Here is a 15556-nt window from a genome sequence, read left to right as displayed (position 1 = left end):
TTAGAATCCTTGCACACGGTAGCTGAGGCCATAGGATGACGATTTTTATTATTATTGCCCTGAGGAGAATAAATTGAAATTTTATCATATACATATTTTACGTTGTCTTCCCTGGCCCGCTACTCACTACTGCCACCCGGCTCACGAACATTTCTGGGGACAACACTGGATACGGTAAAAATGAATTAGACATGAATTATTCAGAATTATATTTTCTATAAATTTTGTTATGTAGTGTTTATTGATAGGACCACTAATAACATATACGAGAACGGTATGAAAAGTTCTCGGAATCACCGCTAGATATCAGTGCTATAGCAACAAGTTTCCCACGCAATAATCACACATCCTTTGTGAGTGAACACGTGGCGCGTCAGTGCTCTAGCTGCAGGAGTGTGGTAGTGACGACTCTTTGTTTTTGTTCCCGCGTAGCGATTTGTGACAATGGAAAAAACTGAGATTCGAGCAGTGATTAAATACTTTGTAAAGAAAGGTATGAAAGCAAAGGAATTTCATGCCGACTTTCAGAACACACTGGGGGACTCTGCTCCTTCATTTTCAACTGTTGCCAAGTGGACCAGCGAGTTTAAATTTGGTCGGGAGAGATTGGATGATGATCCGCGTAGTGGACGGCCAAAAAGTGTTACGACCCCAGAATTTATAGCAAAGGTGCATAAAATGGTCATGGAGGATCGTCAACTAAAAATGTGGGAGATTGCTAAAGCTGTAGGGATGTCTTCTGAACGGGTAATCCCGATGGCGTCAGCGAAGGATGTAAGTGAAGAAAGTTCCCAGTTCTCATACGAAATAATCGGGAATAAGTGTGGTGTAAATAAGAAACGAGTGAAGAATGGTATCCAGTGTGAAAATTTGGTACCATTTTGAGTGTATATGTAGTGCTGGTTTCGCTAAATATAAAGATACTTGGACCTGTGTGAGCGGTGGCGAGAGCAATTTGAGTAGCGGTAACAAACATAGGCCTACAACGGTCAACGAATCGCTGGCGTCTCATTCCTTGCAGGATGGAGGTAATGATAATATACTTGTAATTCTCTCTTTATTGCAACAGGATTTACAAGCATTAAAACCGGAGAATGAGATTTTAAAGGAGAAAGTACGTTTACTGGAATCTAAAGTACCGGTACCAGTAAACACTCAGAACACAGGTGGCTCCGTGAATTCTAGCGCGTGGTGTCAACTTGCTTCAGATTCTAGGAGGAAAAGTGAACAGTTAAATAAGGACAACTTTGTAATTGACACCAAAAATGGATTTTCAGCCATGAGGGAAGTAAGCGATACGCAAGGACTTATCCGTATGGGAAGCAGTCAAACGTATAGCGCAAATTCCGTTACGAGAAGCTGCAAAGTTAGGCCTAAAATCCCACACAGTGCACCGGCGAAAGTTTCGAACATTCTTATATTTGGTGATAGCCAGGCGAGGGGAATTGCGTAGAAAATGAACAATGAAGATATTGCAGCATCAGCCGTCATCTATCCTGGGGCCCCAATCAAGAAGGTATTGGAAAACACCGAACAGGCAGCTAGAAATCTCGGAAGTCGTGATGCAGTAGTGATCATCGGCGGGACGAATGACGTAGCTCACAACGACTCTAAGAATGTCATTTCTCAACTTAAATGTACACTAGGTAAGCTGACTCACACTAACATCTTTGTAGTGAACGTGCCCCAGAGGCATGATTTGATTAGAGACTCGTATGTGAACATTGAAGTGGACAAAGTTAATACACATATGGTTAAAATTTGTAAACATTTTCGTAATACACAGGTAACTGATAGCAGCAGTCTCGAGAGACACTGTTACACTAAGCATGGCCTTCATCTAAACAATTCAGGTAAACGAAAGATAGCAAATATTGTTCTAGATTTTATTAATCTTAAGATATGTACTGTAAAAAAGGCAACTCTCTTGAGTTATAATACTGACCAGGAAAACTAGTAGAAAGAGCCAGCTGTACTTCAAGCTGGCTTAGTCAACTAGAAAATGAAACTCTGAAAAGTAAGGAATTTCAATTTACCCAATTGCAACAGTCAAGTTTTAGGGAGGAAGGGGGTGTGAGATTGCTCTTGGTAATCTGTCAGAGTGTAGTAAATAAACAATTAAAATTCGGTACATTAATGGAATCTTATGAGACTGATGTGGTGACAGGAGTGGAATCGTGGTTGAGAGAAGGGGTGGGTAATAGAGAAGTATTTCCAGAAGGGTACACAGTCTATCTTAGAGACCGAGGAGATAAAAAGAGAGGGGGGGTGTTTATTCTGGTGAAGGAAACTTATTGTTCACATGAATGGTTTACCGATGAAAGGGATGAAATATTAGGGATAAAATTAGTTTGTGATAATATGAAGGAGGTGGGAATTATAGGAACAGAGGAAAGAGAGGAAAGAGACATGGAAATATTTGAGAAAATAATAGATTATACTCATAAAAACAATAATAATGATAGCCTATGGTAATAATTGGGGGAGATCTAAACTTGCCTGAAGTGGAATGGAGCTGCAAGTAAAGCCCATGAACAGAAACTGGCAAATAAGTTAATTTGGGAGGGAGGATTTACACAGGTAGTACAAGAACTGACTTGTCTCAATAACTAACTAGATGTGTTCTTGGTTAAACCATGGGAAATTGTTGATAAAACTGAGGTAATTGAAGGAATAGGTGACCATAAGGCTGTAATAATAGATGTAGGACTGGTACCAAAAAGGCTTAATAAGAGGGTCACGCAAGACAAGAAATTGTACAGAAAAACTAAAGTTGATAAATTTGGGACTTTCCTTAAATCACAATTCAGTTGTTGGATACGTGTAGGGAGTAATGTGGATACACTTTGGGCTAAATTTAAAGGAATCATTTGGGAAGGAGAGAAGAGATTCGTACCTGTTAAGAAGGGTAAAATGACCTCAGACCCTGTTTATTATACAAGGGAAATACAAAAATTAAAAAGAAAATGTAAAATACTAAATAGGAAACTCAAAGAGGGTAGGGAGAGTAGAGAAACTAGAAAACAGCTAATGAAGGAACTGAATAGAGTGAAAAAGGAAGCAAAAGAGAATTATATGAATGGCATACTTCAAGAGGGTAATGACCACAAAGGGAAATGGAAAAAGCTGTATTCATATATCAGGAATCAAAAAGGAAAAAGAATCCAAATTCCTACAATGGTGGGAAAAGGGGGTGAACACTATTTAACAGATACTGAGAAAGCAAACCAATTTAGTAGGGAATTCAGAGATTCAGTAGATGATTGTCAGGAGTTGGAAACCGAAACAGAAGAAAGAGAGGGAGAGACACAGATCGAAACAAGAAGCTTCTCATTCACAAATGAAGTTTTTTTCAAAGAAATCCAACTGCTTCAGCAAGGAAAAGCAGCAGGAAGTGATCAAATTACTGGGGAGGTATTAAAGACATTGGGGTGGTACATAGTGCCTTATTTAAAATTTATCTTTGACTATGTCATAAATAATAGTGTAATACCAAAGGAATGGAAGGAATCTATAATAATACCAATTTATAAAGGAAAGGGTGATAAAAGGAAACCGGAGAACTACAGACCTTCTTTCTTTTTGGTGTTGTTGAAGGTAGTTCTTTAGGGTAAAATAACGCTCATTTGAAGGGAGAAGGGACATTGCTTGTGGAACATTCTGCACCAGTAGCATTGGTATGATGACACCTATTGTCCACAAGTGAAGGTTGCATTGTTGGAGTGATTGAAATTGGATTTAGATTCTGTGTTGATGTTGAGGGGATGGGCTGAAAATCTGATGATGATCCTAGAGTTGGCGACTGAGTTGTGGAAGGAGAAACCTCTGACAATGACAGTTCATTTTGAGGCATATGTGCTGTGTTTTCATTTGCAACTGCCAGAATAGTAACTTGATTCATGGCAGTAGGTGTGGCATCAAGCACTGGTATGTCCTTATCGATTACTAATGGGCTGTTCATCATGGGAGGTGAGCGGACTTCAACAATTTCCACCAACTTCCTCCACAATAAAAATAAGTTTCTGTCCTCTTCTTCAATGTCTTCTATCCAGCTGCCACAGTTTTTTTTCCTGCTTGAAGTATTCAATTTTACTTCCACCAATTTCTTTTTCCATTATTTCTATGGCTACTTGCTATTCATGAAACATGCTGCTGGGTTGCCGAAACACTAGGACTTCTTCCTTCCCCTCAGCCGAAGGAATCTTTGAAAAATCAATGGCGTTTGGATGCTTTGGATGCATATGCTTAATTCTTGGTGTCTCTTCATGAATGATGTGTACCAGGATTTGCTAGGTTTACCATCAGTAAACGGATTGTCACGCTTTAATTCATGCACTAATCGTTGCACGCTCACTAAGAGTTCGTTTTTTTTGTTATTGAAAAACCAGCTTTTCCCAATTCACTATCCAGACACACAGCACATATTCTTCTTCTTCTTCTTCTTCTTCTTCTTCATTTAGAACACTTGGTGGGCCCATTTTACTTCTGAAAGGCGTTTGTTCACTCTTGCATTTTTTGCAAATGTTCATCAGTGTTGCACGTGGAACACCAAATCTAGTAGCTGCAGTGGCATATGGTGTGTCCTTAACTGCTTCGATGGCATTTTGCATTAACTCCAACGAGTATTTAAAAAGTGATCCTTTCCCCCTGGCAGGCATGATAAGATAGACACAGGACTCTGAAATTAATAACAAAAGCAATGTTTAGCTCAGAGCATAACCTGCAAATTGAACATACCTTCCACAAACTGTAGTAACTGAGCTATAACATTACTTTATCAGAAATGTATATATGGAATGCACTTAAACACACATGTACCTAAATTTTATAATGTTTAACAAATTCTGTTAATTCTGACTGTAGTTAAATAGATCAAAACAGGCCATACCCTCTGTCCTAAGTGTGCTTATAACCGTGCCATGATTTATAGGCGTACATAGACTGCTACTTATCATTAATGTAATATTCCATCACCTTTAAGTTTTCCTTTCCTTCCTACAATATAATTTACCAATTAGAGATTGATATGAACTGCTGTATTCACCAGAATTTGCTATCACATTGAAGTATACACATTCAGGCTGTCATGTCAACTACTAGACCCATGAGGTCTTGTGGAAGGGTTGAGAAGATGGCATACCCTGCCAACTACTAGTCCACTAGCTATATTAGGGACCAATAGATGACACTAACAATATATTTCTTCAGTCAAAGTCATAACTTCTGAATATGCTAATATTACCCTCCCCAAAGAATGTATTTGGTAAAAATGAATCAAATGACCAGAGTACAACAAAACCCTGCCCAGCAACATACCTGTATTGTTACTTCCTCGTTAACACTAACTGTAAGCAGACGCCATTTTTACATCTAATTCTCATACGGCTCTTTATAAAACATCTTTGGAAATATGGAGAAGGTACTACGATATTTCCCTTTATTTCATATGCTGCACTCTATAATCATGGAAGGGAACTATTGATTGTATACGATTATAACTTCCCTTACAAGCTTAGAATTGGTTTAACATCTGCAAGTGCTATCTACTGGTCCACTGTCATCTACTGGTCCTTTTACCTTATATAGAGCCTATACAGGAGAAGAAGCATGGGGAGATATCCGTGATAGGCTTCAGTTGGAAAATAATTATATCGGCAGGACTGACCACAAATATAAAATTAGAAGGAATTGTAGCAGAAGCGATTGGGGTAAATTTTCATTCAAGGGTGTGAAGGAGTGGAACACTTTACCAGAGGTAGTGTTTGATCCTTTTCCAAAATCTGTACAGATATTCAAGAAGAGAATAAACAGGAACAGAGAAAATAAATGAAATGTTAGAGGGCATTCGACCAGTGTAGGTTAATGTAAATAAAAAATGTGTGTGAATAAATTAATTCCATCCCCTGGTCTAAAGAGTTTGGACAGCCAAAGTAGGGGACTGCCTGTAGGAGTGAAGTACAGTGGGGACTTCGAGGGCCCTGGGACCACTCCGGTAGCTGTGAAGGCCCTTCAGGAACCCTGAAAAGTGGTGGCAAAAGGGTTCTGGTTAAGACGCAGCAGGTCGTTATGCTACTTAGGTTTCAGAATGGTTAAAAAAACAAAAAAAAAACAAAGTAAATAAATGCAATGTAAATTTTAATCTTATACCAGTTGTGTAGTATCATTTGAAGTAATTCCACATACTATATATTAGTTGACTATATTTGTAAGTAGTGCAGGAGATAGTATAAGTAGAATTTTGTAAACAATATAAATTTATTAAGGATGAGCCGTGTGTTTAATAGAAAAAGTTGTTAGCGTAAATTGTATAATATTGTATTATAGGAAAATGTTCTTCTTGTTAATTTAATATTTATTTTATTTTATTTATTTCATTTCAATATAGGCACCTGAGCCAAGGCTCTTCTTGGTGCAATACAAATAAATGACAATGGCAGCTATATTCACAATCTGATTACAAAATAAAATACAGTAAGTATATAATTTAACATGGTGTAAGAGATAAGATAGGACAAAGCTTCCTAACCATAATTACGTTACTACTTCAGGTATTTAGTTAAATTACTTTTGAAGTTAGATAAAGTTGGTAACATTTTTATATTTTTTGGAAGCGAGTTATACATAGTTATAGAAAAATGCCAAAGAGAGTTTTGACCATAACTAGCGGAATGAATCTGATTGTAGTGAATATTATAAATAATTCTTGTTTCATAATTATGAATCTGTGAATTGGTAATTACTGATGTGTTTGAGCGGACTAATTTGTTTTGAATTTTATAGATCATAATTATAGAAGCCTTTATGCGGAGGTTTGGAAGTGATAATATATTACAATATTTATACAGATCTTTAGTCGGTGTCAGAATGGGCAGTTTGAAAATTATTTTTAGTGCTCTCTTCCTAAGGACCTCTACCTTTCCAAATAATTCTTTATTACAGCATGCCCAGACATGTATCATATAAGAGATGTGGCTTTCAATAAGAGCATAGTAAATACCCTTCAACAACCCACGAGAAAATTTATATCGCAATCTACTGAGGATACCAATCACAGGGATAATTTTATTACAGATAGTCTCCACGTGATTACTCCACGACAGATTTTCATCTATAATCAGTCCTAAGAATTTAGTACTGTGCACTTTCATTACTCTTTGATTGAAGAAAAGCAGATTTTTATCCAAATTTAATACATATAAAGGTTTGTGAAAATTTATGTAGTTTGTTTTTGTTAGATTGATAGTTAATCGGTTGGAATTAAGCCATGTTTCAAGTAATCGAATATCCTGCTGCATATTTTGTTCAAATTCATGATTGCTAGAGCCTGTATAAAAAATATTAGTGTCATCAGCAAAAATGGATAGTCTTCCATTTAATTTAAGGTGACCAATATCATTAATGAAGATAAGAAACAATAAAGGCCCAAGCACAGAACCCTGAGGCACACCAATTGAGATCACCTTCACATTACTCTGATTATTATTACATGTAACAAACTGCTCCCTATTAGAGAGGTAATCAACAAACCAATCCAATGCAATGCCTCTAATGCCTGCTGCTTCTAATTTATGTAATAAAATTTTTATGATCAACTGTGTCAAAAGCCTTTTTAAGATCTATAAATAAACCAGCTGCTAACATACCTGAGTCTAAAGCTTGTTGTAGTTTAATAATAATATCCTCAATAGCATTACTGGTACTCGAGTGTGGTAGGAAACCATACTGAAATTGATAAAAATATTTATTATTTAACAAAAAATCTAATAATCTTTTTTTAACCACTTGTTCTTGACAATAATGTATTTTAGTGTACCAGTTGCCACCAAGGTAGACACCTCATTTGCAAATAAAGAGATTTTGATTTTGATATTTTAACCGAAGAATTGGGTATGAAAAAATTATCCGCAAGATGGGTGCCGCGGCTCTTGACATTGGACAATAAACGCACCAGATTGAAAATGTCCGAACAAAGTCTGGCCTATTTTCAGTGCAACCAACAAGATTTTTTGCGCCGGTTTGTGACTACAGATGAAACTTGGGTCCACTACTATACCCCAGAGACAAAACGGCAGTCAAAGGAGTGGAAACATGCTGATTCACCACCACCAAAAAAAGCAAAGGCAGTGCGTTCGGCCGGAAAGGTCATGGCCTCAGTTTTCTGGGATGCAAAAGGCATTCTGCTGATAGATTATCTTCCTACTGGCCAAACAATTACGGGGCAATACTATGCAAACCTCCTAGACCAACTACAGGAAAAGATACACGAAACAAGGCCTGGTTTTGCAAGGAAAAAGGTCATCTTTCATCAGGACAATGCTCTGCCGCACACAAGTGTTATTGCCATGGCAAAACTTCATGAACTGGGGTACGAATTGTAGCCACATCCACCTTATTCACCTGATTTTGCACCGTCAGACTTTCATTTATTCCCCAAGCTGAAAATTTTCCTCGGTGGACGGAGATTTTCTACAAGGGAAGAACTGACAGCCGAATTGGAGAAGTATTTTGCAGGCCTGGAGGAATCTCATTTTCGAGATGGGATCAAGGCATTGAACATCGCTGGACCAAATGCATTAGTCTACAGAGAGACTATGTTGAAAAATAAAAGCAGTTCCCTCAAGGTAAGATGCTTAATTCTAGTACATTCCGAGAACTTTTCAAAGCACCTACGTATATCTAAGAATTTAACTTCAGGCCTTCCCTAAAGTACCATTTCACCTAGCGTGAATAAAGTTATTTACAGCCTAGATTGTAGGACCTTTTTTCACATCTTTACATACTGATTTTCATTCAATTCTGTTCAGCCGTTTTCTCTTGACTTGGCACTGATGTGGACTAAGCAACAAAAATTAAAAATTCATGAATATCTCTGTTATAGGTGGTATGGTAAAAATGTATAGCCTAAGACCTAAGTAATCATAAAGCTGTGGCCAATTTCATCAGGAAGTTTAAGTCTGAGGCTATCGATGTGGCTCTTATACAAGAGCCACGGTTAGTTAAGGGCAGAGTAGCAGGATTGGCGGAATCTGGAGGTAACCTAATGTACGATACTACATCGAATATGCCTAGAACATGTTTACTTGTGAGCAGAAAACTAAAATGCCTTCTGTTGCAGGAACATTGTTCGGAGGACTTAGTGGCGGCCAAGATAAAACTTGGAAATTGGGAAGGTCCCAGAGAAATAACCATAGGCTCTGCATACCTCCCATATGACTCAACTAATCTGCCCCCATCAACAGAAGTTGAGAACCTAATTTACAACGCAAAGAGGAAAGGCAAACACCTAGTCCTTAGAGCAGATGCAAATTCACACTACACGGCATGGGGCAGCACGAACTGCAATGCAAGGGGTGAGTCTTTACTAGAGTTTATTATTGGAACTAAGTTGACGACACTAAACGTAGGAAACAAGCCTACATTTATAAATAAAAATCGTAGGGAGGAAATAGACATTACACTAAGTACTACGCATATTGCACACTTTATTAAAGACTGGAAGGTGCTGGAGGAACCATCATTGGCAGACCAGCGGCACATCCAATTTGCAATAGATGCGAGACTATGTGAGATTGATATGTACAGAGAGCCAAAAAGAACTAACTGGGATAGATACAGAGAAGTTCTAGGGAAGGCTGTACAAAAAATTCCAACTAACGTGAAAGGACAGAAAGAATTGGATGAGGCAGTGGAACTATTATAAGAGGCCATTATAGACTCATTCCATGACAACTGTCCTCTCAAAGAAAAGAAAAACACCAAAAACGTAAGGTGGTGGAACAACAAACTAGCCGAAATGAAAAAAGAGGTTAGGATGTTGTATAGAATATCGTCTAGAAATGGTATGTGGGACGTATATCATAGGAAACTCATGGAGTATAACCTAGAGATACACAAAGCAAAAAGAAAATCTTGGAGACTGTTCTATGAGGAAGTGGAATCACACACTGAAACAGCAAGGCTCCAGAAGTTTCTTAAAGCAACCCATATAAATCAGGTGGAGACACTGGAGAAAACAGATGGGTCATTTACTCAGGCGGGGAAGGATACGCTGGAGATGCTAATGGTGTGTCACTTTCCTGAGGCTGAGGAGATGACAGAAGAAGAAACGGTTGGAACAGAGACTGGAGCTCGAAGAGCAGACTGGAACTGCGCCAACAGAGTAATAATACACAACCATGTAAAATGGGCAATCGTCACATTTCACCCTATAAAGGCTCCAGGGCCAGATGAGATACTTCCGATACTCCTACAGGAAGGACGGGAGATACTCGTCAATGCCATGACGGACCTCTTCAGAACTAGTCTAGCTTTAGCGTATGTGCGAAAATCATGATCTGAAGCTAAACCAGTATTCATACCTAAACCAGGAAGGGCAAGCTATGCCCATGTCAAAGCATACAGACCATTATGTTTAACCTCCTTCATGCTGAAAGCAATGGAGAAAATTCTGGATAAATATATCAGAAGAACAGTGCAACTGAACTCAACGTTACATGAAAATCAGTTTGCAATTGCATATAGACTGGCAGATCCACTGAAGTAGCACTAAGCCAGTTGGTTTGTAAACTAGAGGAAAGCCTAGAATATAAAGAAATTGCACTGGCGGCATTTCTAGACCTAGAAGAAGCCTTCAGCAATACAACCTATGACTCTATGATCAAAGCATTTGAAAAGAGCAAGGTGAGTAAAACCATCGTCAAATGGATTAAATCCTTGTTAGATGGAAGGAAGATAAAAGCAACCCCTTTTGAAGAAACGTGACAGTTAGGGCCACCCGAGGCTGTGCTCAGGGAGGAGTTCATTCGCCTCTGCTGTGGAACCTCATGGTGAACAAAATCATAGCTATGCTCAACGAACAGGGTTTCTGTACACAAGGATATGCAGATGACCTAGTGATTGTGGTATGACGTAAGGTGATGAGTGTTATCCAGGACCTCATGCAAAGTTCACTCAACATTGTGGAGAACTGGTGTCGGGAAGAACAACTATGTCAACCCGAACAAGATCACTCTGGTCCCTTTTACAAGAAGGAGAAAATTAGAGGGAAAGAGATCACTGAAGCCCTTTGGGCAAGATATATATATATATATACACATATGGAAGAACAGGCACTGCACCTAGGTGTAGTGTTAGATAAAAATCTAACCTGAAATCCACATATAGAAAGGAACATAACCCGGCCCAAGAATTTGCTGTATGCATGTAAAAGAGCCGTTGGGAAGACATGGGGCCTAAGACAATCAATGGTAATGTGGATATTCACAATGATCATTAGACCGTTGATGGCCTATGCTGCAATCATCTGGTGGCAGAAAGTAAGTCAAGGAAAAGTCGGCGGTAGATTGGATAGCCTACAGAGCATGGCATGCTTAGCCATAACTGGGGCTATGAGAACTACGCTGACAGAAGCCTTGAATACTTTACTAGACCTCCCATCACTATGCAATTTCGTAAAAGGACAGGCTAGAATGAGTTCATATAGACTGGCACAATCAGAGTGCGAGAATGCACAAACACCCAATCTAGGACACTGTAAAATTAACAGAATAATAACAGAGGAAGTTCTACACATGCCTTCTGATCATATGATACCACAGTAAAACTTTGAAAAACCGTTTGAGACCCAGATAATAAAAAAAGAAACTGGGATATCAACAAATGGAATACTGAAAAAGAAGATATAGTGTGGTGGATTGATGGCTCGAAGACTGTGGATGGCACAGGAGGAGGGATCAACGGGGGAAGGCCTGAGAGATCAATCCAGATGAGCCTGGGCAGACACACTACAGTCTTTCAAGCTGAAATGATAGCTATCACAACATGTCTTGAAGAAAATCTGAAAATGAACTATGGGAATAAAAACATTTTCATTTTTACGGACAGCCAAGCGGCCATTAAGGCACTAGAGGCAGTCCAGATAATATCCAGAATTGTCTGGTATTGCCACTTACTTCTCCTGAAGCTCTCAAAGTACAACATTGTCAAAATAATATGGGTACCGGGGCATACAGGTATGGAAGTAAATGAAAAGGCAGATAAACTGGCCAGGAAAGGGGCAGAAACACATTTTGTAGGCCCAGAACATATATGTGGGATTTCCTATGGACAAGCCCGACACTACATAGGAAAATGGGTACAAAAGAAACAAATGGAAAACTGCAGGCTTGCAAAGGAACTGATACAAGGACCAAACAAGAAGTACAGTATACTAAAGAATTGTTGAAACTCAGCAGAGAAAATATAAGATGAGTAGTAGGACTGTTGACAGGACACTGCCATCTGAAAAAACACCTACATAGAATTGGAGTAATAAGAGAAAACATATGTAGGAAATGCCATGAAGCAGAGGAATCAGCTGAATACATACTTTTCGAATGTGAGGTGCTGGGTAGAATCAGACTCTCCACTCTAGGACTACCAGGTGAAGAGAGAGAAAAAATCCAAGAAGACCCAATAAGAACAACCTGCAGCTTTGTGAAGGGAGCAGGTATATCTAGGTGGGAATGAAGGAAAAACATTGTAGTAAAAGATCTTAGAGGTCAACGCTAATTAGGAACTAATATTTAGAGGCCCCATGAAGAAAAGAAGAAGAAGTGATCATAAATTGTATTATTTATAATGTTTGTTATGTAGTGTTTATTGAGTGGACCTATAATAGCAATAAATTTTGAGAATTAAATTTCAGGCCTTCCCCTAAACTACCCTTTCACCAAGCCTGAATAAAAAAATGTTCTTTAAAATTTGCTTTACGTTGCACCAACACAGATAATCTTATGCGATGATGGGATAGGAAAGGGCTAGGAGTGGGAAGAAAGCGACCTTGCCCTTATTTAAGGTACAGCTGTAGCATTTGCTTGGTGTGAAAATGGGAAACCATGGAAGAACATTTTCAGGGCTGCCAACATTGGGGTTCAAACCCACTATATCCCGAATGCAAGCTGATAGCTACGTAACCCAAACTATGCGGCCAATTGCTCGGTAATAAAATTATGGTATTTATAGCCTAGATTGCAGTGCATATGCATACCGATTTTCATTAAATTCTGTTTGTCTATTCTTTCGTGATGCGCGTACATACAGAGAGACAGAAATGACTGAAAATTAGCAATTGCTTTTCTTTCTTACTGCGAATATGACCGATGCAGAAATACCATTCTTTTCTTTTTTAAATTCTGAGCAATGTACAGAGAGGGTTTTATATATAGACTATTATTTATCTTAAGTACAACCTTGAGACGTTAAGGCACCGGCAGATCTCACTGTCCTCAAGTAATGCACCGACAACCTCACTGAAACGGGCAATTATTATGGAGAATGGGGGGTGGGGTTCAAAATTTTGTTGAACGTTCAGCATAATTGTATTGCTGCATTATTTATTAAGTAAATTTGCATTCTCTTAGTCTCATTATGAATTTGTAGATTAAATAATGGTGATTTAAAAAATGAATGTTATTTTGCAGGCTTATTCCTTGCTCATTGCCTTGCTGGATTTGGAATGTTTGGTCTTGTAGTATTGACTAGAAATGCCACTTGTCTGTGGCTGCAGGTATACTGTATTCCTTGTTATCTTGTTGATGTGGCTGGATGCTCATTCACAAAATACTGATGCATTCGACTCTGTGAAACACTTTCTGCAGCTCACCTAAGTACTCAGGGAAATTGTGTAGAATTTTTAGTAGTTTCCTAATCCCTTTGAAGATATCTGCCCTTGTTTAGTTGAAGTCATTGTGATAGCTAAAAAATTATATCACAAGCAATAAATAAATGCAGTAATTTAAGAATCTCCTCGTTGCCATAAAATACGGTTACCTTGAGACAGGCACAAGAAATCCAGGACATGACGTGCCTACTTCATTCTCGACTGTATCAAGGTGGCGCTTCAACTAGTGAACAGTGCTTCTGCTCAACTGGTTAGCAGTTGTTTGGTGATACTTTCTTTTTTCTCTTTCCGGTAAAAATCCACTCTCTGGTGAGTATTTTCTCCCGAGTATATACAGCCCCCCCACTTTCTGCTAGGAAGGCATTACACAGAGCTCTGTTTTGGAGTCTTCTGGGTTACTGCGAGCTATGATTCACGCACAGTGGTCATCACAAACGAGACACTTCCTTACAAAACAGAAATTGTAGATTGTGAAAAAGTACTGCATCAGCCAACTTGGAATTATTAGATTATGTTCATAGGTTGTTTCAAATTAATAGAACTTGAAAGAGAAATTAATAACTTAGAATTTGTTACTTGATTTTGACATATTTGGAAAAGAAATTGAAACTCTAAACACTACACTAAGAATGTTTCCTTGGGTTGTGAGGAATGCATTCTGCTCTGCATGTGCTGAATTAGAAATCTGCTTAGGTTACCTTATAAATGTACCTTTTGTTGAAAGTCTGATTGTATGGAATGTATCCATTTATTTTAACCACTGTGTCTAGTACAGTGAGCTCAGTTACATTTGTTCATAAATTTTCATCACTTCAATGGTTTTGATGGAGTGAGCTTAACATTAAAAAACCCTGATATTTTATGTTTACAAAGACTGGTCTGAGTTTTAATTGCGGATGTAAATTTTGCAGATCAGCTACACTGGACAAGGAGCGTTGGCCTCTCCTGCCACTGGCTCCAAGGCGGTGCATACGAAGGAGCTCCAGCAGTTGTTGGATGAAGTCATGTACCTTGGTGAACCAAAAGCCAAAGCAACTATTGAGTTGAAACGCTGAAGTAAATCCGTTCCATATGAAATTTCTTTTGTTGTAATATCCTTGTCATTAACTGTGAGCAGAGTGTGAGGAATTTATAGTGAGGTTGATTTGTTATTTTCTTTTTTAAATTTGCATCATGTGACTTGCTTCAAACAAAATGTTCCATCATTTGTAACGTGTCATTTGTTCACGTATATTTCACCAGATAAATCAAATTGTGAAGCTCAGTTACACTGTAATTGAAAATAAGAATAAAAGGTATGCAACATTAAAGATCAGTTTCCATTTGTCAGTCAGTTCACAGTCAAACTTCTGAGCTATTTTCTTTAGGTCATACCCTCTTTAAGAACAGCTTCTTGTTCCTCCAGTAATTGAAAGGATGTTAAATTTGGATGGTAAGTCAAAAATGTTTGGTAGGTGAAAAGGTCAAGGCAAAGAATGCTACTTTATTTCACCAACATTCTTTTAGTTTTCCATATACACTGAGTGGCCAAAAGTCATGGGAAGAGGTGTCCCATTAGAAAATGTGCTTTGTATGACCCCCGAGCGTTGCTGCTAACTGCGGCGTAGCTGAGCGGTCTGCCACAAACATCAGTGTCGTGAAGATGGCAACATGTCGCAAGCCAACCGATTTTGAATGTGGGATGATCATTGACACACAGCGCATGGGTCATAACATGTTGTTTATAAGTTTCATTTCCGTATTGATAGATATTACTTTACAAAAAACAATATATATATGAGTCTCCACCTTATCAATACAAATTTATTTTACATTAAGCTGGTAAATATAGTCAAGACTAGTTTCGACCCCTAGGGGGTCATCCTCAGTTGACATGCATTAAAAATGTATTATTTA

General features: G+C 38.4%; 1 long non-coding RNA gene across 1 annotated transcript; it reads left to right on the top strand.

The window, feature by feature from the left end:
* The first annotated feature begins 1598 nt into the window (after positions 1 to 1598).
* On the top strand, positions 1599 to 14825 carry LOC137498607 (uncharacterized). Its single transcript, XR_011017871.1, has 3 exons — positions 1599 to 1646; positions 1787 to 1853; positions 14572 to 14825. It is a non-coding gene; the product is annotated as an uncharacterized lncRNA (long non-coding RNA).
* The last annotated feature ends 731 nt before the right edge of the window (positions 14826 to 15556 follow it).

The sequence above is a fragment of the Anabrus simplex genome, chromosome 2 (assembly GCF_040414725.1).
Source record: "Anabrus simplex isolate iqAnaSimp1 chromosome 2, ASM4041472v1, whole genome shotgun sequence".
NCBI lineage: Eukaryota > Metazoa > Arthropoda > Insecta > Orthoptera > Tettigoniidae > Anabrus > Anabrus simplex.
Note: the sequence above shows the minus strand (reverse complement) of the source record. Positions and strands in the feature narration are given on the sequence as shown.